At 44.5% G+C, this 27,902-nt stretch overlaps 2 long non-coding RNA genes across 2 annotated transcripts in view; both read left to right on the top strand.

Annotated features, from left to right (window-relative positions):
* The first annotated feature begins 3,804 nt into the window (after positions 1 to 3,804).
* LOC135969985 (uncharacterized) lies at positions 3,805 to 6,833 on the top strand. The gene is made up of 2 exons (XR_010585312.2): positions 3,805 to 3,944; positions 4,545 to 6,833. It is a non-coding gene; the product is annotated as an uncharacterized lncRNA (long non-coding RNA).
* Positions 6,834 to 7,788: 955 nt separating this feature from the next.
* Positions 7,789 to 27,902, top strand: part of LOC135968475 (uncharacterized) — a 57,347-nt gene continuing 37,233 nt past the window's right edge. Inside the window, exons 1-2 of the long non-coding RNA XR_010583317.1 lie at positions 7,789 to 7,972; positions 25,017 to 25,148. This is a non-coding gene — a long non-coding RNA (uncharacterized lncRNA). The remainder of the gene's footprint in view (positions 7,973 to 25,016; positions 25,149 to 27,902) is intronic.

The following is a 27,902-nucleotide window of genomic DNA, read 5'->3' as shown; positions in this document are numbered from 1 at the left end:
CCAGGCTGGAGTGCAGAGGTGCAATCTCGGCTCACCGCAACCTCTGCCTCTCGGGTTCAAGCCATTCTCCTGCCTCAGCCTCTGCAGTAGCTGGGATTACAGGCACGTGTCACCATGCCCAGCTAATTTTGTATTTTCAGTAGAGACAGGGTTTCTCCATGTTGGTCAGGCTGGTCTCCAACTCCTGACCTCAAGTGATTCGCCTGCCTCGGCCTCCCCAAGTGCTGGGATTACAGGTGTGAGCCACCGCACCCGGCCATTGGGATACAGGTTTTTAATCTATGTATGATGTAGTCATTGGAATTTTATTTCAAGATACAAATATCATTTACACAAGACCAGACAGTTGGTTTTTAAAACGTTAGTGCTATAGGAAAATGTTATGAGTTGAATTGTGTCCCCTTAACAGACATGTGGAAGTCTTAATCCCTAGCCCATCAAAATGTGACCTTACTTGAAATAGGGCTGTTGTGGTTGTAATTACTTAAGGTGAGGTCGTGCTAGAACAGGATGGACCCTCACTCCAATATGGCTGGTGTCCTTACAAGAAAAGCAGAGAAACACATGAGGAAAAGATAGGCATGTGGTGACAAAGCTGGAGACTGAAATGATGTATCCACCAACCATGGAATGCCCAGGACTGCCAACCAACACCAGAAGTTAAAAGATATAAAGAAAGATTCTCCCCTATTGGTGTCGGGAGCATGGTGCTGTGAACACCATCAGATTTCTAGCCTCCAGAATCTTGAGACAATATATTTCTGTTGTTTTAACCCACCCAGTTTGAGGTACTTTGTTACTATAGTCCTGAGAGACAAATACAGTATATATTTGTGATTTTCACGATATCATTTTTTAATTCCTTTTTATTTTTTTAAAGAGACTAAGGTCTTACTATGTTGCCTGGGCTGGTCTCAAACTCCTGGGCTCAAGTAATCCTACAGCATTGGCCACCCAAAGTGCTGGGATTACAGGTGTGTGCCAGCGTGCCTACCTTATTTTATTGTTTCTTTCTTCTTCTTTTTTTTTTTTTTGAAAGGGAGTCTCTTGCTCTGTCGCCCAGGTTGGAGTGCAGTGGTGCGATCTCAGCTCACTGCAAGCTCTGCCTCCTGGGTTCATGCCATTCTCCTGCCTCGGCCTCCCCAGTAGCTAGGACTACAGGCGCCCGCCACCACACCCGGCTAATTTTTTGTATTTTTATTAGAGATAGGGTTTCACTGTGTTAGCCAGGATGGTCTTGATCTCCTGGCCTTGGCCTCCCGAAGTGCTGGGATTAAAAGGCGTGAGCCACCGTGCTTGGCCATTTTATTGTTTCTTTTAAAAAACTGATCTCTGGCTTGTTCCAGTGACATTTAGAATCTTCCAATTGTGAGGTCATACCTCCGGAAGCAGAGACTTAAATCTGTGTTGAATTTCTTTTCCCTCTTTTAAAGCATCCCAAACTAGCTCTGATCAAGGTGGTATCAGATTGTCTTTCCTAAGCAGCTCTGTGGTTGTCATGTATTTGGCATCTGTGATAGAACAAGTAAAAGTAGAGTCCTCCGATGGAAAAGGAGCTTGGTCCCTCAGCCTCCTCAGCAGTTTCCAGGAGCTCAGTTTAAACATCACAGCTCTGGGGGGATTTCATCAGGAGGGTCAACACACAGAGACAGTGTACAACATTCAAAACCTCTGCAGCAAGCGATTTATAGAAACGGTATTTTTCATATGATCTCTTCATTTCAAACCCAGAAGGAAGTCAAGGGTAAAACATGAAAGCATAACTCAGGAAAGGCATTTCTGTGGAGTGCTCGTTGAATGAGGTTTGCGCAGAGCTAATGATCTCACCGCTGTGCGGTTAAAGTATGCTAAGCACACCTGCAGGAGCAAGTGGCCAGCAAACCGCGTGGACTGTCTTCTGTGAATATCCCTTCTCTCGGATAGGCATTGGCCAAGCACTGCATAACAACACTTTTCAGTTAAATTCCCCGGTGTGAACCTAAGACCCGTGGACTCTCTGTTGTTGACTGAAGGACATGCTTTTGCATGGGTACCTGACACCCATGTGGCAAGATTCACATTCCATGATGAAAGTCATGTCGCCGGATGAGTATTCTCACCTCCTTGGAGGACTGTCCTGCCTTTGAGTCAGAGGCTGCTCTCATCAATTACTAAGGAGAAAGAGAAATTTGTTTTTTCCTCAAAAATCAGTATTTCAATTTTCTTTATTACTCATATAATAGGTACTCATTGATGATACATTGGAAAATACGGAAACACAGAACATAAAACTCATTCACAGCCTTTAAGCACAGTTAACATTTTACATGCTCTTCCAGACATATTTCCTTGTACTTTTTTTTTCAAAAAACTACTGTGATATGCAAATTTGCTTTCTTTCTGTTACCAATATATCGCCAACAGTTTTCGTTTGTGCGGATTACTGCAACATTCTGAACAGTTCCCTATTGACGGGCATGTGGATCTGTTTCCATTCTTTTGGAATTAAGAACAGCACATTGACTCTTCTTCTATCCAAGTTATCTGGCATATTGTAAATTATGATCTTAGGATAAAACTCCATAAATAGAACTAATGGGTCAAAAATACACATATTTTGAGGCGTTTGATAAGTATTTCCAAATCATCTCTTAAGTGCATTCCCACCAGCAATATTTTACATCATTAGATCTTACCTCCACTCCCTGCTTCATAGGTGAAATCTGATATCTCTTGGCTGTTTCATTTCTTTAATCTGTAATGAAGTTGAAACGTCCCCCTCCCCCTGCTCCAACACATTCAACACAGTTTTCTGACTCATGCTCCAAAATCTTAACAAATCTTCCTGAACTTTCCAGATTTTGTTTCCTGCCTTGTTGTTTTGGAATTAATACATTATTCCCAGGTATGTAGCATATTATTTCCGGTATTTTCCAGAATACCAAGGAGATCATTTGTCATCCATGTTTGTCACAGCTTTCATCCATGTTTGCCGTGTTTCATCCATGTTTGTCACAGCTTGGTTTTTCAACCGCCTTCTCAGAGGTAAAGATTCTTCCTCAGTTCCTTGAGGGGAAAGAGGAGCCGGTGGAGGTGGGAGCGCTCATTGAACCTGCGCCTTTACTGAAGCAAGAGAATGTCCACCTGGGACAGCCTTTGCTGGTGGAAAACGCTTTGATAAACTAAACTGTCTCTTCCACGTCTTCTCCATGTGACTGGCGTGTGAACTCGTTGCTCTCTCTAAATGAGGCCGTTGAGATGGAAACATAGATGTGTTTATGACAGGGTGACAGCGCAGGTTACAGGGAAGTCCTTGCTAGTGACATCAGCAACTTGTAGCTTAGTGGTGGAGACAGCGCGCTCTGGAGGCCTGGTTCCACACCCAGTGTCCCCCGGGATCGTGTGTGCCTCAGTTTCCTCATCTGCAAAATGTGCCTACTTCACAGAGTCGTTACAATTCAGCCACTCCCTGCAAGGCTGTTAAAACCTGGTGCATTGAAAAGTGCGAAGAGGATGGAAAAGGAGAGAGGGGCGGAGAAGGGAGGGCTTAAAAAGTGGGAGACAGCCTGGGTAGAGCCGAGAAGCGAGCAAGAACAGGTTGGAAGAAAAACACCAACCTGATCCGTCTTGCTTTTCCCTTTCTCCATGCAGCCAGCGCTTTTCCTTCTCACCCTCCCCAAACGCCCACACCCACCCGCTTCTGCACCGAGAACCTCGAGGCGCGCACGCACGCGGAGGTGACGCCAAGCCCAGCGGCGAGGTCGGGGCCGGGGGTGGGGGCAGCCGGCGTCCCGCGGGCCTCTGTGGCCGGGGAGCTCCGCCAGCGCATTGTGCGAGCGAGCTGAATGCAGCCGAGACGTGCGCGCGCGGGCTCGCACGGATTAGCCGCGCTTTCCCATGAACCACAAAAGAATGCCCGAATCTGGGACGTTTGTCATCAAGGGGCAGGCTGCTCAGGATGCAAGGTAACCAGAGCTTTCCCCGGACTGCTTCAGTCTCTGGGGACGCGGGGTCACCCTAATCCTTCCTGTTTATATTGTGAACGCGTAGGCAGCGAGACTTAAGCTCGGCGATGGTCAATAAGCATCACGACGCAGGCATTCCTGAGCGGCTGCGTCCTCCGGTTGCGTTCTCGGTGTTTTGGAAAAGGCAGCGTTGCCTCCCCTGTATTCAGCCCCCTCACAGCAGCGCGGCTGTAGCGCTGCCGCAGAAGCGCACCCCCAGGCTGCCGGCCCCTGTTTTATTTCTTTTTTCTGCATTCCTCCACTTTGCCCTCCAATTATGGCGACGAGTTCAGAAGATTGTGAATATGCAATTGTCCAGACACGTCTAATCGAAGAGTTAATTCTCAGAAAATGACAAGTTTATTGTGGTGTTTGTGGAAGCCAGGAGATAAATTAATTGGTAGAACCCTATTAAAATGCACTCAGAATTCTCCCCCAAATCACACATGTTTCTCTTTCATTCAAATGTGATGCCTTTGAGAACCTGGACTCTCAAGGCTGCAATTTGTGCAGTTAAACGTCTGTTGTTAAAGTTTAATACTGTTTTAACTCCACTCCTAGTCAAAGGAAAGCGAAAGCCTCCTGGAGTTGAGCCTGAAGTCAGAGCTCACAGAAGAAGGGCCGTCCCGGTGGCGCTGCAGGGAGGTGATCTGCTCCTGGAGACAAAGCCCACCCGAAAGGAGCAACACTAGAGGGTTCCAGCAGACACACCTGAGTACCAAAGGACCCGCCCCCAGCTAAACCAGTTTGTCTTCAAGAAATGGTGAACGTGTTCTTCTTGAGTTGTTTGTTTATTGATTCATTCCACAACCATGTATGAAAGGTTCAAAGATTCTGAGCCTTGTGCTAGGAATTGGAAGAGGAATCGGATGGATCTGCTTTGGAGGGGTTCATGGGGCAGAGGAGGAGGAGAGGCAGGGAAGCACATGGTTGGGTGTGCTGAGTGCCAAAGTCAGGTTACTAGTAGATGATGTTTAGGAGAACAGACAGGAAGCTGAGAGGATGGGGTGAGATTTCCAGAGAAAGTGGTATTTGGAGAGGGTGTTAGCATTGGTTCTCAATTTGCTCATGCTTTGGAAGGAACTTAAGGAGGGGACACAAATTCATATTCTGTGCCCCCACTCCCGTACCAAGTTATAATAGAATCTCCGAAGGTAGGGCAGGGAACCTGTATTTAACAAGTGACTTCGCGCACTCTATGGTGGTCAGCTGAGTCTTTGGTCCCATTGAAAGCATGAGCAACAGTGGTGTGAGGGGAAGGGTTTGGGGCTAATGGAACAGCATGTGCAAATACAGCAGGGGTGAGAGAGACCTTGTTTGGCCGATGGTGAGTTGTTAAACCATTCGTCTCAAGAGCCTGTGGTTGGTATTCCTGCAACAACTGTGTAGAAAGCCTTCACTTCTAGAATTTATTTGTTCCCTTAAGTTGACAATTGTATTACTCTAGTAGGAATCAATGGAGAAAAAACACACATTATAGTACAGTTAAGTCTTAACGTGGTTGATAGCTCTTGGAAACTGAAACTTTAAGTGAAACGGAGTATAACAAAACTATTTACCATAGGCTAAATGATATAAACAAGCAAATTATTACCGCATGTTTCTGGTCACAAAAACATTACCAAAATTCTAAATAAAGACTCAACGCCCTTCTAATATTAAATATTGAAATAAATGTGAGCTATAGACACACTTAAGAAAGATTAATAAAAACAAGTAAGAATTATTTACCTGATTATTTCAGTTCAGGATTGAGGATGGCCAGACCCCCTCTTGGTTGTTGAGGGCAGCAGTTGGGAACCCTCCCTGGACCCTGGATGGGATGCCATCCCATCGCAGGGTGCACTCACACACACAGCCACGCTAACACTGGGATATTGTAGACACACCAACTTACCTAACGTGCACATCTTTGGGATATGGGAGAAAACTGAGTACCTGGAGAAGACCCATATAGACATTGGAAGACTGTGCAAACTCACACAGACAGTGGCCCTGGTGGGGAAGCGATGCTTTTTTCTCATCAGTGTTTTTTTGAGACAGAGTCTTACTCTGTCGCCCAGGCTGGAGTGCAGTGGCATGATCTCAGCTCACTGCAACCTCCACCTCGTGGGCTCAAGCAATTCTCTTGCCTCGGCCTCCCCAGTAGCTGGATTACAGGTGCGCATCTAGCTAATTTTTGTATTTTTACTAGAAACAGGGTTTCACCATGTTGGTCAGGCTGGTCTCAAACTCCCGGCCTCAAGCAATGCCCCCCCACCACGGCCTCCCAAAGTGCTAGGATTACAGGCATGAGCCACCGCACCTGGGCTTTCTCATCAATGTTATTTTGAAAAGATGTTGAATCAAATGATGGTATTTGAGGACCTGCCATACTTGATTTAGGGCCCCTCTCCAGCAAGACAAGCACACACAAACACACTGCTGAAATGTATCCAGTTAACGTAATGAGAGAGACCTGTTTTTCTGAGGGTTGCCAGGTATCTCATACAAAGTCTTAGATAAAAGGTAAATTCTTATTTTGAAAACACTGGATTAATGGCTGAATATTTATTTTATAAGTAAATAATTATTTTGCAACTACATCATAAAATATGTAGTCATAAAGGCTTTCCATGTAATCAGCTGTGACAGAAAAAGCTTTTGAGATGCTTGTGGGGGAAAAGTTATTGTACAGAACTGAATTGTAAAGCAACTGGCCCTTTCTATTTTAAGCCTTGTAACTAGCCAGTGATATGAAGTGTTGAAGTATGAGAATGGAGATATTTATTAAATTTTCTCAACTAAGGAGGTATTCAAACTTGATTTTCTGTTTCATAATTAAAGCTTCAAGTCTTCTGACAAACACTACTGCAATACATGTCACCTCTGGTTATTTTTTTCTTCCTTATCCTTAATTCATTGCTGAATGTTTTAAATAAGTCATTCCTTCTGTCTGCATTAACATTTAAATCCACACCTGCATGCAAAGATTTCCTTAAATCTAACCTTCCAGTGGAACTTTTTCCAATTAAATGAAGGGAACTTCCTTTTCAGCTGTTACATTAAATAGCCCCTCCTCAGTAAAACCTTTTCTGATTCCTAGACCTTTCCTGGATCCTGGCCCTCATTAGCACTTATAAGTCTTCTCCTGAATTGCCCATAAATATAGTGTTTATTTGTTTAATGTCTCTTTTTCACCCCCTTAAGCTCCTGAGGATGGAGACCTTATGCATCAAGTTCAACAATGTGTCCCCAAATCTAGCACATATAATTGTTCAATAATATTTGCCAAATTACTGAATAACTACAGATTTTCATAAATTGGAAATACCATCCTTCCTTAGACCAATAACTCCTTCCGAGAGGCCAGGAGACATGCTTTTCTACCAAGGGATGTAGGGGGGACTTACCAGACATTTGTTGTCTGCGATTAGTAATCAGGGATATACCTGTGCTTTTAAAGTCTTTTATTAGACCAGACTGTTGCTTTTGTAAGGATCTGAATGGCCATGTCAATTATCGTCTAGTGAGCATCTGTTAAACACTCAGCCCTCTGTTAAGCAAAAATGCAACATTAGATTTGGTCCCTACCCTCAGAGATGTCATTTTTGGTAATTGTTTTTCTAGTCATTCTCCCGCATACTCAGGGAAGAAGCCCCACCTCACTCCTGGGGTGAATTTTGATTGGTCCAAACCATTCTGGCTGGTCTGTTTCCCCTTGTTAGTAATTGGCTAAGCAGGGGCATGTGATACGTTTCCTGATCCTGGTCAACTAGATATAAGGAAAATGGCTGAGTGGTGGTCTTCTGTGAAAGGATTTTTTTTTTTTTTTTTTTTAAAGAACACATTAGAGAAACTTCTCCTTTTCCTACCCCGTGTGTTATTGTATAAGGAGAAAGTCCTTGGAGCTATCACAGACATCCTGGGACCGTACGGCAATCATCCTGAAGACAAAAGTCACTGCACTGAGAAAGAAGGAAAGATTCCAGGCCCTTAATTGCATAGAGGTGGGTCCAGTCGCTGATTAACCCTAAAACTGTTCCACCTGTAGTCTTTTGTGAGCTAGTACCAGTTCTATGGTTTCAGGTACATTTAGCTGTGTTTTCTGTTCTTGTAACTGAAAGCACCCTAACAGATACATGTAATCCAGGGAAGCACTGTGACATGTACATTAGTCTTGTGATGGAAGCAGAAATAGTCTCTTTATTTTTTTCTATAAGACCCCGAGTAAAAGTAGAGAGAAGTTTTATTTGTTGCAATTCCATGGTTCCATTTTAGGTCACACCTACATGCACAGAAGGCTGTCATTTATTGAATACCTATTCTGTGTGAAGTGCTTTATCTTATTAATCCCCATAACAACTGTAGACCTACTTTACAGATGAAAACCGGGAAGCACCAAGATTTCAAGGACAAAGCCCTGCTAGGAAGTGGTAGAGCTAGGATGTGAAACCAGATCAAAGTTATCTTTAATAGCTGGCATTGCTTCTCAGTCATCAGGTTGTTGATATCTGTTGCATAGTGTATCCATTAAGCAATTTATGACAAATAACAAAGCACCAATGTTGAAATGTGTGAGGACAGATTCAAGGCTAAGCCTACATAAAGTCGCTCGCGTGAACTTGCATTCCAGTGTGTTTGCCTTCTGTTGTGGGAGGGGAGAGGGTAGAGCTCTTTCCAGCCCTCAGAAAATTGTGCTTACCCTACAGCCCCCCTGATCTGCGTGGCAGCCTTGAATGTGGGAATGAGTAGAAGAAGAGGCAGGTGAAGGTTTTGCCCCCGAATGTCCTGGGAGAAAGTGCTAAGAAATTCAGCCACAGGACTGGGATACAGGGCTCTTCTTTGTCACTGTTAGGTAATCTTGATTCCTCACTCCATAACTAGAAGGGGTTCTGGTATAATTGTGATTTTAAAAGCAAAGCTGTTACATGTGTTAAAAGTCATAGAGCTATGTACAAAAAAAAAAAAAAAAAAGTCAGTTTTACTTAACGTAAAAGAGAAAGCCAAGCGGGGTCATTACAAAGGTGTGCCCCTCTGGAAATGTGGTGTCCTTTTCTTGACACCACCAGTGATAAGTATCCAAGGACATGGAGGTCCTGGTCACAAATCAGTGCTCAGAAGACAGGTTGAGGGGCCAGTAGCAAAAAAATGCTCAGAGTCGGGGGCGTTGTCAAGTGGCAGGGAATTAAAGAGGAGTAACCAGTTTATTAAACAGGTCAGAACTTCTCATGAGGCTGACTTCATTTCACCCCAGTGAGCCCATTGAACTTACTCTATGACCTCACTCTAACTTGCTCTTTGGAAGAAGTCTGGGTCAGATCACATAACCTTGGTGGTTATTATTTGTTTCTTTGTTTAAAATTTTTAAAAATTTGTGGTAAAATATGTGTAACATAAAGTTGACCATTTTAACCATTTTTAAGTGGCATTACGTAGATTCACATCCTTGTACAGCCATCCCCACCACCTGTCTTCCCAAACTGCAACTCTGCACCCACGACCCACTAGCTGTCCATTCTCCCCTCCCCAGCCCTCGGCAACCACCCTTCTACTTTGTGAGTTTGACCGTGTACTTCATACAAATGGAACCATACAGTGTTTGTCCTTTTGTCACTGGCTTATACTACTTAGCATAACATCCTCAAGACTCATCCGTGTTGGAGTGTGTGTTGGAATTTCCTTGCTTTTTAAGGCCAAATCATATTTCACTGTATGAATGTACCACATTTTGTGTGTCCTTTGATGTGTCGTTGGATACATGGGTTGCTTCTACCTCTCGGTTACTGTGAACCCTGCTGATGTGAACATGGGTGTGCAAATGTCTTTTTTCAAGTTCCCTGCTTTCCATTCTTTCGGGTGTACACTCAGAAGTGGAATTGCTGAATCATATAGTAATGCTATTTTTAACTTTTTGAGAAACCGCCATACTGTTTTCCACCGAAGCTGTGCCATTTTACATTCCTGGATGGTTATTCTTAGAGAACCAAAATCCCAGTCCAGTCTGACAATCATATGTCTCTGGTTCAGCCCGGTGCAGTTTCAAAATGTGATATTTTTATCACACAACAGCTTCTCTCCTCTGCAGCTTGGGCCTTCTTTCTACTTAGAAACCTGCCAGGGAGGGACACGGCCGGCTCATTCTCCCTCCTTGCTTTCCGTCATCTCACGCTCGCTGGCTGGCTGCTTTGGCTCCCCAGGGTCAGGCACTGGGTGGGGTGCGGGGAGTTAGGGACACCATTGACGTCTGGCAGTGGTCCCCTCTGGGTGGGACTGCTGTCCAAAATGACTTTCTCTCATTGAGTCCCTTTGCGAGTTTCTCAGAAATCCTTTCTCCAGCTACTGGGGAGGCTGAGGCAGGACTGCTTGAGCCTGGGAGGTCAAAGCTGCAGTGAGCTATGATTGAACCGCTGCACACCAGACTGGGCAACAGAGCAAGACCCCATGTCTTTTAAAAATTCCTTCTTGGACTCTGTTTCTGGCAATGTGTTTCCTCTGGCTATGTGTGGGTCATGCTCAGCCCCTGGGATCCTAGCAATCTGTCCCTGTGCAGGGGGTGTCTGTTCCTCCAAAGGCTCCTTGTAGGTAGAGTCCTTTTTTTTTTTTTTTAATGGCACCCCTAGGCCAGCTCTTTTGTGCTGTGGGTAGAAGTGTAGCTTCCTCCCTATGAAGCCTTTCCTCTGGTTGCTCTGCCAATGCTTGTCAGCCTCCTGTGTTTAGATGCGTATCCTGGAAGAGCCGGTTACCAGCTCCTCTTTCTCCTAAATTCCACAGGACCCATGTCAAGCTGCTGGTCTGGGTTTCTTGAAGTCTGCTCTTACTCAGGCTTAATGTGGGGTAACCACACCCTCCCTCTCCCGTGAGCTGCAGTGATCACTGGTGACTTTCCAATACGCAGTCCTTCCTGCCCTTCTTCTCCCCTACAAGCCTCCAGGGTGGTGATGGTGATGGGATAATGCTAGCAGAATCAGATCCACAGTCCCCTGTTTTTCTTACAAAGGTGAACTAGTGTCTTCCTCCAGGGCAGCGTTTCTCAACCACAGCCCTACTGACATTTGGGGCCAGAAAATTCCCTGTTGTGAGGCCTGCCCTGTGCATTTCAGGATGTTTAGCAACATCCCTGGCCTCTGCTCACTAAATTCCAGGAGTATCACCTCCAGTTGTGACAACCAAGAGTGTCTCCAGACATTGTGAAATACCTCTTGGGGGGCAAACTTGCTCCTGGTTGAGGAGTACTGCTTGGGGCATCTGGAGCTGCTTTCGGCCTTCGGTGTTCCACAGAGCCCCGTTTTGTTACTCTGTGGTAGATGGCTTCTGATATAAAGGAGCTAGAGCCGGGCTGCAGGCACACCCTGAGGAGACTTGCCAGAAGCTAAATTGGAGTCGTTTCTGTTTACTGCCATCTTCTTGTCTCTTTAGAAAATTCTTGTTTATATGTTGCAACCTGGCCTCAGCTGTAACCCAGGAGGTCAAAAGGCAGGTGACATGGGCACACGGGGAGGGAATGCAGGCTCTCCGCGACCTGCCCCGGCAAGGCCAGCCTTGGTTGTGGGGCGGTTGATAATTAGTGAGCCTTCACAGAGAACAATCATCTGGGCTTCAAAATCCTGCTGCCTCTTCCCACAGGGAGAACCTCCCCTCTTTGTTACCCTAGGCAGATCTGGATTTCTTTCCTTTTTTTTTTTCTTTTCTAAGGAAATCAGCAGTTTCCTTGTTAGGTTCCATTGGGATTGGACAAACCCTAAGAGCCAGGGTGTGGGAGCTGAGCTGTCTGAGCCTGTCCTGCTTCAGGTCAGGTGTGTTCTTGGGACCTGGTACAGAGCTGGGCCCTGCATGGCGGAAGGGGAGGAAAGTAGCTGTTATTGACTGGACAGTCTGATAGGAACCCTTCTTTCAAAGATTGTGTGTGTGTGTATCCCAAATAAATGTGTCTGATGGTTGCTCATGGGTGATAAATGGGGCAGGGACCCTCGTGGGCTTCCCAGCCCCGTCGCAAGCCCCTGTAGTGAGTGCTGAGCTCTGGCCTCTGGCCCCTGGTCCCACTCTCTGTTGCCCTCGAGAGCACTTGGCCAGGGAACTTGTCTTGCTCTTGACAGCTCTGATCCCAGAGACCGAAGTGACAGCTTTAGCAATATAACCCTGAATATAGGAGCCATAAGCAGACTTACCTGCATTTCTGTACTTTTAGAGAAATAGAAGTATAGGATGAGTAGATGTGCAAGTAAAAGATTATTTAAACATGAGAGGTGATAGGAGAGAAGGCACAGGGACAAACAAAAGAGTAAGAGACAGATGCTGCCAGAAGCAAAATTACATACATAGACCAACAGAAGAATGAAAAATAATAGGAAAATATATGGAAACGCAAAAAGGAAACAGATTTGAAATATAATATCCCACCTGGTGTGCAGCTACTTTACATGAGCCATTCTTGAGAAGGTTCAAGGAAGCGCCATGGGATGGAAGGGTTTTGGAGAATGAGGAGGAGGCGACCTGAGCTATTGAGATAGATATCGAGATAGGGTTCCCTGCCTATGCAATAGCCATTTGCCCATAATTTGCCCCCACCCCCCACCTCCAGCAGGAATTGGGCAAAGATTTTATTCCAGGAGTGAGTCATGATGGGCCTGAACTTATCTTCATTTTGTTAAGTGATTGATCTAGATGTGGCCATGAGACCCAGTGCAGCCAATAAGATGCAGATGGAAGTCTACAGACGGCTTCCCCTCCCGAATCCAAAGGGAGCCCAGCAAGGGCAAAATGTTTTTGCCTCTGCCCCGTTCTCACTTGCTGGGGATGCCCGTGAGAGAATGCGATACCAGAAGATTTGTTAACTAACTTTGGACTCTGAGCTGACAACTATTAGAATGAAAAACCAACCCACAGAGCATGGTGGAACAGAGGAGCAGGAACAGTCTGGCCCGTTGAGCTGCTGCACTACCCTGCACCCACCCACCCCTCCAGACTCTCGTGAGGGCAACAGTGAATAATCCTTACAGTTAAGCCGTGGCTAATTGTTTTTTCCTCCTGATCTAACACATGCCAAGGGAATGCACCAAGCAACTCCTGTATTATATGTTTCCTATTTCTTTAAATGGTCTATTAAACCAAGTTCTTAGGAAATGACTTACATTTTTCTTAAAAAAAAAAAAAACTTAAAAAAATCCTGAGAGCTAAGTAAAAGGTTACGGAAAAATAGAATTCTTTACAAAAATAACACACTGCATACATATTTGCTTGATATTGTGAGAACCGCTCAGGCTTAGAGAAACATTTTATAATGTCTGGTGTTGTTGATCTTGGACATGGTTATCTTGCTCTCTGTCAAATGCTGGATTCCCACCGAGAAGCAGCCGCTCACTTTTCCCTCGCTTTTTGTTCTGATGATGCTAACGATCCCTTGCATGACAGACACAGAAAAGAATGCAGGACACAAATGGGGGAATGCATTCAATTCACATAAGAATTTAATGAGTCAATCCAGATTACAAACCCCTCACTGGCAAGGTTATATCTTTGTAGTGATTTGTTCTCACCTCCTTCTATTATTGTTTACTTTCTCTATGCCAGCAACAGTAGTCACAGATTAGAGTGACTCTCGCCGTTCGTCAATAGAGGTTCAGTGGCCTGAGGTTTCGAGCTGTGGCTTTTGTTCCAGCTAGATATTTTCATGTAGTTTAAATTAATAAAACATGAAGGAATTTCCAGTATAATGCGTGTGTGCTGCTTTGCTTTTCAATTGCATATTAAGTGTATGCATATGTCTTCCTTCTAAGGAAATAGAATCACACAGCTCTCAGCTTTCACTTGCTCACCAGGTTCCTGTTGATTCTCCCTCGATTTCTTCTTTTAGGAGAAAATATGTAATAAAAACAGGGATAAGAACTTTGGTTTTTCTTGTTGTTAATAACAGAGAATTACCAGAGCCGCTTTTTCTCTCATCCTTCATCATGGGAAAGAATGATGCTAGCAACGCCTGGGACTGAAGGTCACGCTGCCTGGCTTTGTAGGGACAGATGGCCATTGCTCATCATGTTAGCAAGGAGCTTGATGCTCACTTCTGGACATCAGCTGCTCACTATGTATATTAAGTGATAATTTAGCTTCAGGTGGCACCGAGCCTGGTGCTGTCTCATCTCCTACCACCTTCATGGGAAATATTCAGACAGCAGTACCTTACTTGCCAGTCTTCGTCTTCCATTACAAAACACAAGCAGACTCTTTCATATACCAAATAATGATAATAATACGTACTAGTGCATCTTATCATTCGGATTTTGCTTTGCCACCTAGACATTCTCAATTCAGAAGCCCAACGGACAATTTTGTAAGTTATATGAAAAACAAACCACCTTGTGAAAACAAAGCAACAGGAGCCACAGGGCTGAGGTGGGTGGGAAGGAACAGAGCACGGCAGGGGTTGGGGCAAGGCCACATTCATCAAGAGCTAGACCATTGCTAGGATTCAGAAGAAGACGAACTTCTTTGGTTGTTGGGGCTTTACTGAGAAATTCTCTGCTTCTAAAGTAGCTTATAGTTCTCTGAAGCAGCTGCATCATTAATTCTCACTGAATTCCTATAAAGTCAATGTCTTCATGGGTAAGTGGAAGAGCCAGGCTTACAGCGCCAGCCAGCTCTTCTTAGATGTTTGTTAATCCCAGGGTCCCAGGTAGATGGTCCTGGAAACATTTATTTTATTTTATTTGTGTGTGCGTGCATATATATATATATAAATATGTATGTGTGTGTATGTGTATATATATATATATAACCACATTCCGTGATGGACTGGGTACAGTATCTACAATATATATTATATAGTACCGGACAAAATATTGAATGAGGGCTATGGAAAATATGGATAGGATTGGAGGACCACAATCCAAAAATCATAAAATCTTACACTTCTGCTAAAATGGACTGACAAATTTGGATCTCAGTTTCTTGGTTACCAGAGGAAAATGGGAAATATGGTAAATTGTAAAATTAAGGAACATATTCTCAATTTCAGAATTCACATTTTCATACAGAAAAAAGCATGCTGCTTTTTTAAAAGATGCAAATTTTTCCTGACTCTCAGGTCTTCATAAGAGTTCTAGCTTGTGACCAGGTGCGGTGGCTCAGTCCTGTAATCCCAGCACTTTGGGAGGCTGAGCTGGGCAGATCGCCTGAGGTCGGGAGTTTGAGACCAGCCTGACCAACATGGTGAAACCCCATCTCTACTAAAAATACAAAATTAGCCAGGCTTGGTGGCACACACCTGTAATCTCAGCTACTCAGGAGGCTGAGGCAGGAGAATCACTTGAATCTGGGAGGTGGAGGTTGCAGTGAGCCGAGATCATGTCATTCCACTCCAACCTGGGCAACAAGAGCAAAATTCCATGTAAAAAAAAAGTTCTGGCTTGCATCCTTTTTTTTTGAGATGGATTCTTGCTGTGTCACCCAGGTTGGAGTGCAGTGGCATGATCTTGGCTCACTGCAACCTCCATCTCCTGAGTTCAAGTGATTCTCCTGCCTCAGCCTCCCAAGTAGCTGGGATTACAGGGGTGCACCACCATGCCTGGCTAAGTTTTGTATTTTTAATAGAGATGCGGTTTCACCATGTTGGCCAGGCTGGTCTCAAACTCCTGACCTCAGGTGATCTGCCCGCCTTGGCCTCCCAAAGTGCTGGGATTACAGGCATGAGCCACCACACCCAGCTTGGCTTGCATCTTCAAAGGCCACAGATACTCATGTAATAGGCAACAGGCAATAACTTTACCAATCAATCCATTAAAAGGCTTCCTGCTGTGTGCATAGAGCAATATTCACAAGGCCGAAGTACACTTGAGCCCACACCACAGTGTACCTCACGGAAGCCATTTCTTCCAGAGGAACTCTATTATATGGGCTTAGATCTTTGTATGCCGGTTCTAGAGTTCTAGGGAGGTGTTTGCCTTCAACTACGTTGCAGAAGACACACTCCCTTTCCAGGCCAGATATATGCAGAATCTTGCATGCTCCCTTTTTCTTTCCAGAAGCATCTCTACCAGGCTTTCCTGACTGGTTTTCTCAGGCATGCCCTCATACAGGATTTAAAAGGCAGGGGTGGGCCCGAGAAAACCTCACCCCAGTCATTCTAGAGCTGTGACCAGAGCAGCAAATAAAGACATAGTCAGTAACTTCCCTAGCTCAGCCACCAGGCTTAAAAAAGCCAGGCTTGTTTTTTGTTTTGTTTTGTTTTGTTTTTCCCTAGACCATGTTATTAACCATAGAATCATCACGATGCCTGCTAATTCGCTTCTAAGTTATAAGGAAATACCTGTGGGAGGCAACTGAAATTCAGCAGCATATTCAACATACTGAAGAAGGAATTCTGTTAAAGAAGGAGGCCCCCTTGGAAAATGAGCTTTTGCAATGTCTATATAACAAATGGTGGAGGTAGAAATTTCTCTGATGGATGATGAATACATACGGGTGCCCTTCTCAGCAGATACGGTTAAGGCCTTCCTCCAGGGATGGACTAGGATAATGGGAAATTATTTTATATTTGCTAAATGCTTTCTACTTTGCAAAGTTCATGCAAACACATGATCTCATTTGATTTTCACAACATACCCGAAAAGTCAACAATTATCACCCTCATTCCTGATGAAGAAACTGGGGCTCAAAGAGATGATGTGGCCTGTGTAAACTTTGGAGCTATAACTTTCCTCAAACCGTGGAATCCCCCAGGGCCTGCCAACTAGCCAGGTTTTGCAAAACAGACAAGGAGTGGTACTAAGCAGAGCTCCTCCATTCAATCCCAAATTTGTTTAACACATACCTCTGCTTTGGTGCCCTCATCTGCAAAATGGGAATAACATGATCTATCTCACACTCAGAGAATGTGGTGCAATTCCAACAGTACCTGTACCTGGCATCTCGATCTAGATAGTGTTCAAGGAAGGTTGCTATCATTTTTTGTTTGTTTCTTTCTCTGTTTCTTTGTTGTTGTTGTTGTTGTCTGTTTCTTACTGGTTGCCAACCTCCACCTTTGAATCTTTCTTGCTTGCTTGCTTACAGAGTCTCGCTCTGTTGTCCAGGCTGAAGTGCAGTGGTGGGATCTCAGCTCACTGCAGCCTTCGCCTCCCGGGTTCCAGCGATTCCCCTGCCTTCGCCTCCAGAGTAGCTGGGACTACAGGCACCCGCCACTATGCCTGGCTAATTTTCGTATTTTTAGTGGAGACGGGGTTTCGCCATGTTGGCCAGGCTGGTCTCGAACTCCTGACCTCAAATGATGCACCCACCTCGGCCTCCCAATGTGTTGGGATTACAGGCGTGAGCCACCACGCACCCCGCTGGAATCTTTCTTTCTGCTTCTCTCTTGAAGGCCTTTCTTATTCTAAGTTTTACCCGGTGGCATCCTGTGGAATACTAGGGACAATAGTCATCCCAGGAGTAGAAAATTCAGTCCCAGCTGCCCTGTTTTCCTCCTAACCCTGCAATTTTGGACCGGATCCTGCCATCCTGAGTAGTGCGTGAGTCTGAAAGAGAGGACTAATGCTAATCCTTTCCCCTGGGACCTCTTAACGTGGATTCCGTTTTTGTTGCTGGTGTTGTGGGTTTGTTTGAGCAGAGCCACTTTAACTTTTAAGGGGCCCCCAAAGTGTTTTCCTGAAAGGGCTGGGTTGGGAGGCCCCCTCTCAGACCCCAGGCTGTGGCCGGGCCACTTCCTCCCCTCATCAGAATGCACCACCACCCCCAGACTGCAGAGTGTGGGAAGAGCTGCTTGGGACTCTGTGGGTCGAGGAACTCGCTGGAATCTCTGCCACGGGGCCCAGAGCTACCCCATGCATGACAGAGAGCGACTTAACGAATGAAGGAGGCTGGTCTCCTGCGCGTCTTTGGACCTGGAAAGGGAGAGGAATTATAAATGACTCAGGGAGCACAAAGAGGGGATTATGGCCCTGGCTGTGAAAGGGGCGAGCCGGCTGATAATGCACTGCTGCAGCCTCGGCTCATTCCGCTCATGCCTTTGAAGATTTCCCTGCAGCCAGTGGCGCAGGAACACAAGCCCGTGGACGGAAGGGCACCACGGCAGCCCCTGGCAGGCACCACCGCGGCCCCTGGCAGGCCCCATCTGCAGCCGCTACGCCCTCCCCGCGGGCACCGGGTTCTGCATCCAGGAGGCTCCAGGAGGCCCAAGGGCCTGTGAGTCCCCTCAGCTCGGTCCATGTTAGCCGCCCCAGGCCCTCCTCGTGATTCCAAGTAGAGGGGAGCGCGGTGCCCATTCCTGGTTTCTTTCTGATTGCTCACCGCCCCGGGCCAGCTGCACAGCACGCGACCAAACTGCGGGGTGGTTAAGGAGGACAGCTTATGAAAAAGGTAGGTGGTGTACAAAAGAGAAAACTCCAAGCATACGCTGGGGTTCTCTTAAAATGCAGATTCAGATCTGATGGGATAGGGATTTCACTCCGCTGCAGACCTTTCAGTGACTCATCTTAGAACGGAACAAACATTTGATGCTTGGCCTTTTATGTGCATAATCCATCAGTTTACAGGTAAGAGGACTGAGGTGGAGAAAATAACTACATGACTAGGATGAGAACCCGAGTCTCTGGCTTACTATTACGCCTTTTAAAGTAGGTCGCCCGGCACTTTGGAAGACCAAGGAGGATCGCTTGAGCTAGGAATTTGAGATCAACCTGGGCAACACAGCAAGACTCCCTCTCTACAAAAAATTTAAAAAGTAGCCAGGCATGGTGATGCATCTGTACCCCCAGCTACTCCAGAGGCTGAGGCAGGAGGATCACTTGAGCCCAGGAGTTCAAGGCTGCAGTGAGCTAGGATTTCACCACTGCACTCCAGCCTGTCTCTTAACAACAGGCCGGCCGCGGTGGCTTACGCATGTAATCTCAGCACTTTGGGAGGCTGAGACGGGTGGATCATCTGAGGTCAGGAGTTCAAGACCAGCCTGGCCAACATGGTAAAACCCCATCTCTACCAAAAATACAAAAACAGTTAGCTGGGTGTGGTGGCGGGCAACTGTAATCCCAGCTACTCAGGAGGCTAAAGCAGGAGAATCACCTGAACCCGGGAGGCGGAGGTTGTGGTGAGCTGAGATGGTGCCACTGCACTCCAGCCTGGGCAACAAGAGCAAAACTCTGTCTCAAAAACAAAAACAAAACAAAACAAAATTAACTAAAAAACAACCAACAACAAAAGTAGGTGAGTTGAAGCCTGGTCACTCTGAGCCACATGACCTCAGGTTCTTTTGTGCCTCTGTCCATGTCGCCTTTGGAAAATTCAGAATGTTGGAGTGGATACTGAACCCGGATGGGAGTGGGTAGGTGAGAGAGAAGTATGTGGGTGTCTGAATTGGGTTCTTAGTTTAACATTTTACGTGTCTGTGAGTGGTATGAAGTTGGTAACCTCTAACTGCTGCTGCATTCTAAGTGGGTCCTCTGAATTTCAAATTCCCTTTGGCTAGAGAGAAGGTAGGGCAGGAGATTGTGAGCTCTGGGCAGTAGGGGATAGCTGGGACTGAACTGTCTGCATCTGGGCATGTAACTCCTCCTCCACGCTATGGACTATGAACAGCAATCCCTTCCCACCTGGCCCTCTGCTCTCAAACATCTCTGTTCCAAGCTCAGAGATAGGCAGAAGTGCACTCCCACTAAAAACCAGGGCTCTAACTGGGCATGATGGCATTATTTCCCACAATAAAACCAGCCGACCAAACAAATGTCAGAAAGACATTCTTTAGGTCTTGCAGACATTGAAATCTATTCCTTTTATTATAGCTAGGAATAAAATGGGATTTTGTGGAAGCTCTTTTTTAATAATTAACTTACTGTTTTTGATGACTAGTCCAGAAGAGTAAGCAGGAGACTGAGTTTCAAACCTTGGTCCTAGCTTTTCCTCTCACTACAAGCTTGGGACAAGGCAGTGACCCCCCTAGTGTTGGCCTGTTTATATGGAAAATGAGAAAAATGCATTGATTAACCAAAAAATTAAAAATCTACAACGCGGCAGTTACTAAGCCTGGAGACATAGTTCTCACATGGAACTTATATTCAAACGGGGAAAACAGATAGTAGGTAAGAGACACAATGAGAATTACATATTATAGTGAGTACGATGACGAAAGTGACCATGGTGAGCAGCAATCCCAGGGGACCTTTTCAGAAAAAGCAGCACTTTCCAAAATGTGGTCTGCAGACTCTTGGCAGGGAGTGGTGGTAGAGGTTGAAACCCTTTCAGGGAGCCCACAAAGTCAAGATAATTTTTATAATAATGCTAAGATGTTTTCCTCCCCTTCCCTTTCCCCTCCCCTTCCCTGCCATTCCCTTCGCTTCCCTTCCCCTCCCTGCTTCTCCCTCCCTCCCTTCTCTCCCTTCCCCTCCCCTCCTCTCCCCTTCCCTTCCCCTCCCATCCCCTCCCTTCATCTCCACTTCCCTTCCCTTCCCCTCCCTTCCCCTCCCTTCCCCTCCCCTCCCCTCCCCTCCCCTTCTCTCCCTTCCCCTCCCATTCCCTTCCCCTGCCTTCCCTTCCCCTTCCTTCCCCTCCTTTCCCCTTTCATCCCCTCCTTTCCCCTCTCATCCCCTCCCCTCCCTTTCCTTTCCTTTTTTTTGAGACAGTCTTTTGCTCTGTTGCCCAGGCTGGAGTGTGGTGGCACAATCGTGGCTCACTGCAGCCTCGACCTCTTAGGCTCAAGCATTTCTGTCATCTCAGCCTTCTGAGTAGCTGGGACTACGGGGGGGGGGGGGGGGGTTCATGCCACCATGCTCAGCTAATTTATTTATTTATTAATGTTTTGTAGAGACAGGGTCTTACTATGTTGCTAGGGCTGGTCTCAAATTCCTGGGCTCAAGCGATCCTCCTGCCTCAGCCTCCCAAAATGCTGGGATTATAGGCATGAGCCACCATGCCTGGCCTCCTTTTTTCATTGTATTTACATTTGCACTGATGAAATAAAAGTCATAATGGGTAAAACTGCTTGCACCTCAGCAAGAGTCAAGCAATACCACCAAACTGTACTAGTAGTGATTGTACCTGTTACCACTATACATTCTAAAAACAAACAAATAGTATGCCACTTTTATTTGTATGTTTTCTTGATGAAATACTGAAGTGTTTAAATTTTATTAAAACTCAACCTTTGAATATACGTTTAAAAAATGTTCTGGAGGAAAATGGGAAGTATGCATATAGCATTTCTGCCACATACCAAAATACTCTAGTTACCTTGAGGAAAAGCATTTGTGCAGTTGTTTGAGTTGCTAGCTAAACTAGCTGCTTTTTTCATGGAATACCACTTTTACTTAAAAGATCATTGACAGAAAAATTATTGTTATTCTGACTTGGGTAACTGGTAGACATTTTCTCAAAAAAAAAAAAGAAAGAAAGAAAAAAGAAAAAATGTAACTGAAAGTATTTGTTGCCAGTAATAAAGTTTGAACTTACAAGTGAAAATTGGAATTTTAGAAATCTTATATCTTCCACCTTGAACTTGACAGAATCTCAGAGTGCTTAAATACTTTTCTAATGAGATCAATGTTGATATTAATGAACCTGATTTTTTAAACTTTGTGTAATACAGTGTGTCAACATCTGAGAGATCTCCATAGCTCAGTCAACTACTATTTTTCAAATGATCAGCGCACATGTTACAAAACCATAAATGGGAAAAAGATCCATTCTAAGTGCATGTGTGCCAATGGATTTTAGTGTAATAGAGTAGAAACATTCATTGATACAATTTCAGATTCCACATTGCCACTAAGCTTTTAGAAACTCCCACATATCAAATGTTGGTATAATATCAAAGAAAAATATACACAACTATCTGAAAAAGCTATTAACATACTCCTCCTTTTTCCAATTATACAACTGCACAAGACCAAATTTTCTTCATATACTTCAACCAAAAGAATACATCCCAGCAGACTGAATAATGAGAGAGATACTGATGAGAATTGAGTTGTTTTCTCTTAGGCTAGACATTAAAGAAAGTTGCAAAACTGTAAACCAATGCTACTCTTCTCACTAACTGCTCTGGACAAATCTACTCATTTCTCATAAAAATAGGTGATTTATGTTGTCATGTAATGAACTTGTTATTTTAAGTGGATTAACAAAATTGTTTAAATTTCTCAGTTTTGATTCTTAATAAGGAAATATTGATGGGAAATAACCCATATAAACAAAATCCCTCTGTCTTTTTGGTATGAAAAGAGTCCTGAGAAACAGTCAAAATATTTGAGAACCTTGAAATGAGGTATTCAAGGGAGGCCTTTCTGGGGAGTGCTGAGACCCACAGGAAGAGCATTCCACAAAAGGAAATGTGAGAACAAATGATTAAAGATGGGAAAGAGCTTGAGACATTCAGGGGAGAGAAAGGATAGCCACGCAGGTTCACAGAGATTATTAGTTTAAATGAAAAAATGTGCATGAAACTCCTTGGCATTGTACCTCACACATAGTGAATGTGAACTAAGTAGAATCAGGTGCTGGGAGGGCTGTGTGGTGAGTGGCTGGGGCTTTGCAGTGGGTCCACATACCTTTTGTGCTCACGGACAGCTCTTCCAGTCATTGGGTAGCTGCATCTTGCATTCTTTGCTTTTTCCTTCTAGTTCTTGGACTATGTCAAAAGATCCACCTTTCAGTCCTGGTTCTACAAAGTTTAACTCTGGACCAGAGTTGACCCTGCAGGATCTCAGTTCTCACTTCTGTAAAATGGTGATAATAATCCATGCTTCCTTCCCAGGATTTTATGATGGTCAGATGAGAAGGCATAAAAATAATTCAGAAAACGTAGATACCAAGTACTCAGCACTGCTTGCACCTCCTAAAGGCTCAATAAGTGTTTAAGTAAACTGTGTTTGAACAACACACACAACAGTCATCCCTCAGTATCTGTGGGGGAATTGGTTCCAGGACTTACTGCAAATACCAAAATTTATGCATTGTCCAGTCGTTTATATAAAATAGAGTGGCATTTGCATATAACCTATTCACATCCTCCTGCATACTTTAAATCATCTCTGGTTACTTCTAATAGCTAATATAATGTAAATGCTATATAAATAGTTGTTATACTGTGTTGTTTAGACAATAATGACATGACAGAAACATCTGTATCTGTTCAGTACACACTTTTTCCTGAATATTTTTGATCTGTGATTGGTTGAATTCATGGATGTGCAACCCACCGATACAAGGGGCTACCTGTACTTTGTTCCGCTGAATGAATGTATTTGAAAATACAATCTCATGAATCAAAAGCCACACCTGACCCTCCGCAGCACAATATCTGGGGAAGAGTTCTTCCTTTGGCTCATTGAGTGTCCGCAGGCTTCATGACGGCTTTCTGGAGCCCACAAACATGTAGATGTGTAGTCAGGAATAAAGTTATTGCCCTCAAATCTTGTGATTTGACTTCTAAGAAATTACGTAACAAGATAGTGTTACAGTTACTTACTATGGTTGTATGTTACTTACCAATATATTCTTTTACATCACTGCAGTGGAAAGGTAAATCAGCCAGGTAGACTATCGATTCCTTCCAAACAAACATGTGTGGATTGCCTACTATGCACCAGGCAATTGCTTTTCTGGCCTCTTTGTAGAAGGTATTTTGGAGGAGTTGAAAATTGCTCTGTGCTTTGAGATTAGGAGGGTATTTTTGTATTTATACCCTTATTATAATCTCTGGCTTTATTCATAGTCTTTTCAGGGTTATTCCTAAGGACTGCCATGCTTAGGAGTAAGCTCAGAACGCCTCAACCTTTGGTGCTGCTTGAGGGAAGAGGCATTTTGCTAAAAGCCAGATCAGTTAGTGAAAAAGAATTCAGCCTACCAGGCAGGAGACTCATGGGCCTCTCAAGTGTATACTCTCTCGTGCCACATGACAGGGAACAGATGTCACAGAAGAGACTGGAGGTGATGGTGCTGTTTTTTACTGTTGTTTGTTTACAACAGCTTCTATTTTAAGGAGTCTTATTTTATATTTTATGAAAACATTTCATCACCTATTTAACTAAATTTTACTTAATTATTCACTGTAATTATTTTACAGGTTGCTTCCCTCTTTCTAGGAATTTTGTTTCAATTTAATTTTTGTTTTTTCAGAGTACATCCTTGAGTGAGTTTTTCAGAAAGAGAATAAAGTGGAATACATTTAGAATCCCTGCAGAACAAAAACATTTTTAGTTTGACCTCACGTGTGAAAAATTTGTTGTCAGGTATAGAAATCTTGGATCAGACAACTTTTTTTCCTACAAAGTCTGAAAACATGGCTCATGGGTGTTAGGGTTGAGTAGAGGATTGTGCCAAATGATTTTCTTTGCTTTAAAAGGGAAATGCCCTCTTGTCTGAGACTTGCAAGATATTGACTCTAGAAGAAAAATTGTCCCAGACCTGTTCTGGGGAAAACTTTTCTCATGACATATGTCCCATTTCCTTCTGGTAAGAAACTAAAATTTCTGATACAATGCTCAAGCAATTTTAAAATAGACTTTAATGAGCTTAGAGAGCCTACCTTTGAGAAATTAGCATTCTACCCGCCCAGTTCACTGTCAGCCAAGAATTTAATGATTTTGAACCAGGTCTTCTTTTCCAAAAACCTCTCTTTGCCCCTACAAATTTGTCTACCAAGAAAGAAATCCTTTCGATTGTTCCATTTCTGGACTCTTCCTTTTAATCAAGTTTGAAAGAAAACTTTGACAAGTGCTCATGACTCAATTTCCTAAAAAGTTTTGTTTTTTCTTTTTAATCATCATTTTTGGAGTTCAGAAATTTCCCTGGGACATGTCAAAGTGTGAAGGATGACATTGCTGTTGATGAATCGCAAATAAGGAAGGCCTAGGAAAGCCATTGATTTGTTCCAGAGTTGTTGTTATTATTATTATTATTATTTTAGACAGGGTCTCTGTACAGCAGGTGCTGGAGTGCAGTGGTGCAATCATGACTCAATGTAACCTCAAACTCCTGGGCTTCAGTGATCCTCGTGTCTCAGCCTCCTGAGTAGCTGGGACAATACATGCCCACCACCATGCCCGGCTAATTAATTAATTTTTTTTTTTTTTGTAGAGGCAGTTTCACTACATTGCCCAAGCTGGTTTTAAATTCCTGGGCTCAAGCGATCCTCCCACCTCAGCCTCCCAAAGTGCTGGGATTATAGGGTGAGCTACCACGTCCACCCTGTTCCAGGATGTTTAACCTGTAAGTAAAGAAGAAGCGATGAAATTGTGGAGGAGAGGTCTTCGGTGGTGGGCAGAGACAAAAGCAGAAACATGCTCATATCACACTAAACACCCTAGCAGCTGCTTGTCAAAACTCTGTACTTAAAAAGTCAGTTGTAAGAGCTGGTTTGAACCATGTTTTTATCTCCTCCAGAGGACCTGAACTCGAGCCCCACAGAAGACCAGCTGAATAAGAATTTCTTGGGCTGGGGTTCAAGTATCATGGCTACTATTTTTCAGTCTCCTCAGGTGATTCTAAGGGCAACCAGGGTTGAGAAGCTCCAGTATAACTATTTTGCTGCTGCATCGGACCCCCGCCATTATTATTTTCAGACACAGTCCCCAACTGCTCCTGCCTTTGTTCAATTTCCCCTCTACCTGGTTGCCATAAAGTATCTCCACTCACTTAGATGTATTTTTACCCAATTTAGTCATCAATGCAACAACTATTTGTAGAACTTCTTTTTATGCCAGAATCATGCTGCATGATGGAGGACCTCTTTAGAGGATCCCAGATAGCATGACTAAGCATTCTCTTTCCTTCCTGCATGACTCAGCATTCTCTTTCCTTCCTGCATGACTCAGCATTCTCTTTCCTTCCTGCATGACTCAGCATTCTCTTTCCTTCCTTATTTGGATCCCAAAAGCGCTGTTCCCAGGCTCGCACTGCCATTGCTACCCGGGACATAGAATACCTTGCTTGTCCCTGGCTTCTTAAGAATGATGTTTCCCTGTTCTCGTCCCTGAATTGACTGCCACCTGATTACTTGTACTCATGATTTCTTGACTGCATCCCTACTACTGAAAGCAGTAGATAGGTAGGGGCAGCAGCCTCCCCAGACAGCTATTTATTGGGGCAGACCTATTCTGGGCTGAAACAGTCTTTTGTCTTTGCAGCATATGCAATACCAGAGACTCAGAATGAGCAGAACATCCATGTGAATGCAGAAGGGAAAAAAATGGCTTGGAGATGGACTCTCAGAGCCTCTTGACCCATGTAACACTCCTTTCTCCAATCATTCCAGTGTTTTCTGCTGTCCTTTTCTCATGAATAAGGCTTCGGGGCCCTTTCTCCTTATCTTCTTTGGGTAGACGGAGCCAGGAGGCACAACAGAGTGACCGCAATTGGCTGAGTGTAAAAGGGAATATACGATTTTGTGGTCAATTTATTTTCACCTCATTCATTCTCAGGGGTACATGGTTTTCGCCTCATTGATTTTCTGTGTTCATTGACTTGAAGCCTGCTGCTTATGGGAGGTTACTTCACGTCTTCTCAAGCCATCTTTTTTTTTTTTTTTTTTAACTGCCTTGGCAACTCTCTGCTTTCAGCTTGAACTAGTTTGAACTAATCTCAGTGGTTTACCTACTTAATAAGGATACTTGTCTTTTTCATAGAAGTATTATATGATATAATCTTTTTATTATAAATGTTAGAGTTTGAAGGGATCTTACAGGTTATTCTAGTCCAGCTCCTTCATTCGATATGAGGACACTGAAAACCAGGAGGTTAAAGGATTTGCCCAAGGTCACACAGCTGGAAAAGCAGAAGAGCTAGACTGGGAAGGAAGGAAGGGAGGGAGGGAGACAGAAGAAAGGAATGAAGAGAGGGAGGGACAGAGAGAGGGATGGAGGGAGGAGGATTTTACTCCAGATACAACAGTTGGATGCTTTTGGCTGCAAGTAACATTTGATTCAAACTGGCTTAAATAATCCGGGTATTTATCATCTCACATATCAAGAAGTTCTGAGGCAGGGCAGGCTCTGGGTGTGGATGATTAGGGCTCTGGCTCTGCCTCTCAATGATTCCTTACCTAACCTGTCTCCATGTGTCAGCTGTGTTCTCAGAATGGCTTCCCCCATGGTACCCAGATGACTACCAACAGCAACAGGGGGAATGTGCTCCTCTGTTTACATCCAGATGGAGAGAGCGAAAGCATGGATCAGGGGTCCTGTCCTTCAGACTGATTGATCAACTCGGTTCACACTGGTGCACCTGTCCCTAGGCTAGCACAGTTGGTAAGGAAGGCCATAAGCTTGTGTCTGCATTCCCCAGCTCATCTCTGGCAGGGAGAACGTGCTCACTATAATTCATTTAGACCCATCAGCACCTCGCTCTGGAGATGGATTGGAGTCCATTTCCCATGTGTCACTTGAGTGTCATGGGGGAGAGGTTGGTCCGTATTCCCTTAGAAGGAAAGAAGAGAGGCGTGGATGGGTTGGGTGGGCAACCAAAAGTATCCCCCACACAAGAAGCCAGTAGGCAGTATCTCCCAGGTGAAGCACACGGCACAGAGCCCGTATGCGGCAGATGGTGAATGGCCAGCCCGTGGGGCCGTTCTTATTCTTTGTTGAGCCCTGCTGACATGTGGGACTAACTATACCTTTCAAACTTTACCTGTGTTGGGGAGGGAAGGGATGAAGTGGGAAGGGGACCAGCCATACCTCCTCTTGCCTGTGGAAACTATCCTATAATGAGAGTGGCCAGCAGGAAAGAAAACAAGGAGGGCACCCCATCTGATCTGTAGAAGAGGCACCTGTGCCAGGGTCAGGGTGGAAGCAGGTGCATATCTCAGGGCATGAACTGTGTAGGAACTCTAGCCTGAGTAGGAATCCTTACTGCCTAAAGGGATTTTTGAGCTAGCACGAAAGAGAAGAAAGGTTATGAGCCTCACCTGAAAATCCTTCCACTGTTTTGTTTTTGTTTTGTTTTGTTAGAGACAGGGTCTCACTCTGT

This window comes from Macaca fascicularis, chromosome 1 (genome assembly GCF_037993035.2).
Source record: "Macaca fascicularis isolate 582-1 chromosome 1, T2T-MFA8v1.1".
NCBI classification, from domain to species: domain Eukaryota; kingdom Metazoa; phylum Chordata; class Mammalia; order Primates; family Cercopithecidae; genus Macaca; species Macaca fascicularis.
Note: the sequence above shows the minus strand (reverse complement) of the source record. Positions and strands in the feature narration are given on the sequence as shown.